The sequence below is a fragment of the Aulonocara sp. 'chitande type north' Nkhata Bay genome, linkage group LG5, assembly GCF_057382095.1.
Source record: "Aulonocara sp. 'chitande type north' Nkhata Bay isolate Kocher_YH1m ecotype deep benthic linkage group LG5, A_spYH_male_GT1.1, whole genome shotgun sequence".
In the NCBI taxonomy this organism is placed as follows: Eukaryota; Metazoa; Chordata; class Actinopteri; order Cichliformes; family Cichlidae; genus Aulonocara; species Aulonocara sp. 'chitande type north' Nkhata Bay.
This window is the reverse complement of record NC_141348.1, coordinates 44,397,490-44,402,033: the sequence shown is the minus strand read 5'-3', so window position 1 is coordinate 44,402,033 and position 4,544 is coordinate 44,397,490. Positions and strand designations below refer to the sequence as shown.

At 46.0% G+C, this 4,544-nt stretch overlaps 1 pseudogene; it reads left to right on the top strand.

The window, feature by feature from the left end:
• The first annotated feature begins 649 nt into the window (after positions 1-649).
• On the top strand, positions 650-742 carry LOC147331443 (U6 spliceosomal RNA; annotated as a pseudogene).
• Positions 743-4,544: the final 3,802 nt, after the last annotated feature.

Sequence of the window (4,544 nt, the reverse complement as noted above, 5' to 3'; positions counted from 1 at the left end):
CAATTGAGTTGACCAAAGCGCTTCACAATCAGTTAAAAACAAGAGAAAACAGTAGAGAAACAAATATAGAGAAATGAGAAGACAATGAATTAACAATAAAAACATAAAACAGGCCTGATGGTACTCAAACTGACCTCGAATTAAAAGCCAAAGTAAAAAAGTGAGTTTTAAGACACGATTTAAAGCAGTTAAAGCAGTCGCACAAGCTGAATGCTTTTTATGTTGTTGCAGAGATTAGATGCATTAATGTGTCGCTCTCATGTTCACACTACGTGGCTTCACACGAGCACACAGAGCTTCAACAACAAGAGATAAGGTAGCCTGCCATCCTATACTTGATGGACGTGTCCTTGAGGAAGCTGCAGGAGAAAACAGCGGAGACAGAAGTGTTGTCAAAACGAGAGAAATGAATTTTACTTTGAAGTCTTAAATACTGCTGAAATGTGGAGACAGATTCCATTCAGAAATACAAAGTAGGGCTGGGCTGTATCATACCGTTCACGGTAATACTGGTACAATGTTCGGCAACGACAAGAAAATGAAACATGGCGATAGAATATGGGTAAAACGCGCATGCGCAGTGCCTTTGTTTTCATACGCACATGGCGAAAAAGGCACAGCGGCGACGGAGAATGAGAAGGTCGACAAGGTGCTTGCTTCGGCAAGCGCGTACGCTAAGTTGGATATGATACAGAGAAGATTAGCATGGCCCCTGCGCAAGGATGACACGCAAATTTGAGAATAAGAAGGGCGAAAGCGGATCGTTGAATGAAACTGATGAACCAGAACTGGTTTGTAAAAATGCTGCAGCTTCACTGGTGTGGAACTGGTTTAGCTTTCGTCCGTCAGATACACAACAAAGCACTATTTTTGGTAGCGCATGCTAGCGGGCCGTCGTTATTACCGTGTTGTTTGGAAAATACGGCGCACTTAAAATCATCCTTTGATTTTTCTGAAAGTCGACAGAGCCCCTTATAATCCCGTGTGCCTTATGTATGAACTCTGGTTGTGTTTACTGACCTCGAAATGAGTTTATGTGCACGGCGCTCGAAAACCTGTCAGATGTTTCAGTACGACTTTGCTGAGCTACGAAGCCGCACCGCTTGATGTTTATATAACTTTAATGCACATAAAAAAACAGCTGCTTGTTGAAGTGGAAATACATTGATGTTGTTTTGCACTAATAAAGCTGTGGAGTTGTAAAGTATTTTGTCTAGAGTCAATTATATCGTCAGTTATATCGTTAAATCGTACAAATTTTCAAATGTATATTGTGATAAATACTTTTGGTCATATCGCTCTGCTCTAATACAAAGCAGTGCAGACATGGACACACTGTCATGTCCTCTGAGCAGGGACACTGTTGGTAGCAGCATGTTCTGCCCGGTGCTTGATAACATGCTGAACGTTTGAACTGATATATAACAAAATATGAAGACCTTCATATGTGCCTTGGGTGGAGATTGCACCAAAGGCACACAAGCTACTAAGATAAGTGGTGCTAATGTATATGGGAAAAATGCTAATGCTACAAAGCTAAGGTGTTTGCGTCACTAGAGGCTGTGCATCTCTTTCTAAGCCCGTGCAACACTGTTAACTCAGGAGTGGTAAAGAAACAATATGAAACAAGTGTTTCAGCAGGCTGTCGCACACACCTCTGTTTTCGACCACATTATGCACGTGTCACTTAGCCCCACGTAGCTAGTGTGTGTGTCCTGGATGCAGTCCTCTAGGGGAGGTCTTTTCATTTTGTCAGCTGAAGGTGTCGCAGCAGTTCAAATGGATTCAATCCAATTTTATTTATACAGCGAAATCACAGCAACAACAACAAGGTGCTTTATATTGTAAGGTAGACCCTGCAATAATGCATACAGAGAAAAACCCAGCAATCATATGACCCCCTATGAGCACTCTGGCAACAGTGGGAAGGAAAAACTCCCTTTTAACAGGAAGAAACGAGTTAATATTTTATTTATCCTTGGCTGGGAAATTGCTGTAAATAGCTCAAAGAGCCAGGTCCTGTACATGTTCCTGATGATACGGAGAATGAGCTCAGTGTTTGATCATCATAAGTTGAACATGTCCTCTCAGCACAGCAGTAATACACAGTGTCTGTACTACATTAGTGTAAGCAAGGAACACTCATTATTGGATCTTTTCCACCACTACATGCGCTCCAAATACTGCAGAGGTGTGTGGTGTAGGTGTATAAATAGCCCTGTATTTTCTTGGGAGACATGCATGCATCCTGGCCACCCCACCCTAAAACTCCCTGTCTGCATCACCGCCTCCTGCCACATCTTAACGTGGTTAGACATCGCTTTCCAAAAGGCGGGGCTCCTGTTTGCAGCTGGATCACTTTTTGTTCTTCCAAAATTAAGTGAAAGTGCATTGAAGTCGTGCAGTTGCTTCATTTTATGTCTTACTGGTAACACAAAACTGTTACACATCACTGCACAGGTTTCACACAGGAGGTCCCACACTTCTATGTTAGGCGTAAATGCTTTGAAGCAGCTTCTCTTACCTTCTGCTTGGTATTATGGATCTGCATAAACTGTTTACTGCAAGGGGAGTGAAGTGGAAACCAGACTGTAGCAACGCCTCTGCTGAAGCAGAGAGAGCAGAGAGGACGACTGAGAAGGCAAACACAATCAGTGCCTCAGCGTAAACACAAGCCCCCAAAAGGGAAGCAGACCGCAAACATGACACGAGGTTAAATGTCAGGTGATATTTCAGGCGATGCAAGACATGAACATATGGCACGCAGTATGAAGGGGGGCAGGTGGGCATGAAAGCCTTACATCAAATGCTGCATGAGATTCATTTTCAGTAAAAGCACATCCAGGAAGAGACACATAAGCATAAGAAGGCACAGAACATTTATAAATATGATGTTTTTATTAAGAAAACAAGATTAAAAACAGGCTCCTATGATGGTCGCAGGGATCCTTGAACATGCAATAAATAAAGATATAGGAGACAGACTGACGTCTCACTAAGGAAACAGGGCTTTATTTATGGAAACATGACAAACACAAGACTCATCTGCCAGCCTCCTCTCAGGGGGCAGGAACAGGCTGTAACAATCAGAGGTCTGATAGCACATCAGGCCCAGGTGGACCTCGTCCGCTAATTACACTCAGATCAGAAGCCGTTAAAGGACACACACACAGCCAGACACAAAAACCAACAGCTGAGAACGAGGAACAGCTGAAACCAATCAAGAGAATTAGGACGGACGTGCAGGAAATCCGTGAACACGACGCCACAGAAACCATCTACCAGCGTAACAGAGACAAGACTGAGAGAGACAGAGACAGGACGCTCCGGAGGACAAACAAGTGAGACAGGAAGCTCTGGAGGACAAACAGGTGAGAAGGGGGAGGAGCTCCGGAGGACAAACAGGTGAGAAAGGGGAGGAGCTCCGGAGGACAAACAGGTGAGACAGGGGAGGAGCTCCGGAGGACAAACAGGTGAGACAGGAAGCTCTGGAGGACAAACAGGTGAGAAAGGGGAGGAGCTCCGGAGGACAAACAGGTGAGACAGGAAGCTCTGGAGGACAAACAGGTGAGAAGGGGGAGGAGCTCCGGAGGACAAACAGGTGAGAAAGGGGAGGAGCTCCGGAGGACAAACAGGTGAGACAGGGGAGGAGCTCCGGAGGACAAACAGGTGAGACAGGAAGCTCTGGAGGACAAACAGGTGAGAAAGGGGAGGAGCTCCGGAGGACAAACAGGTGAGACAGGAAGCTCTGGAGGACAAACAGGTGAGAAGGGGAGGAGCTCCGGAGGACAAACAGGTGAGACAGGGGAGGAGCTCCGGAGGACAAACAGGTGAGACAGGGGAGGAGCTCCGGAGAACAAACAGGTGAGAAAGGGGAGGAGCTCCGGAGGACAAACAGGTGAGAAAGGGGAGGAGCTCCGGAGGACAAACAGGTGAGAAAGGGGAGGAGCTCCAGAGGACAAACAGGTGAGACAGGAAGCTCAGGAGGACAAACAGGTGAGACAGGGGAGGAGCTCCAGAGGACAAACAGGTGAGACAGGAAGCTCTGGAGGACAAACAGGTGAGACAGGGGAGGAGCTCCGGAGGACAAACAGGTGAGACAGGGGAGGAGCTCCGGAGGACAAACAGGGGAGACAGGGGAGGAGCTCCAGAGGACAAACAGGTGAGACAGGGGAGGAGCTCCGGAGGACAAACAGGTGAGACAGGGGAGGAGCTCCGGAAGAACCAGAACTTGAATATATTAACTAAGGAGTCAAAACTCACTGCTCTACAAGATTAAGAAAAATCCAAATAAAATTTAGTGTCCACTGAAGCATAACTCATAGAAGACGAAGAAAGAGGGTCAAAACTTGACATTCCACCTTTAAGGCTGGTGCTTTACATAATAACAGGTAACAATAAAAGGCAGCAGCAACTTGTTTTGAGCAGTTCAAATATAGAAAGGAACCAAAATGAGGAACCCCGCTGCTTCTCTCTGCATGTCATCAGACAGTCATTCACCGTTCTTCACCACAGCTGCTAAACGGCCTCTTTGTGTTGCTTCA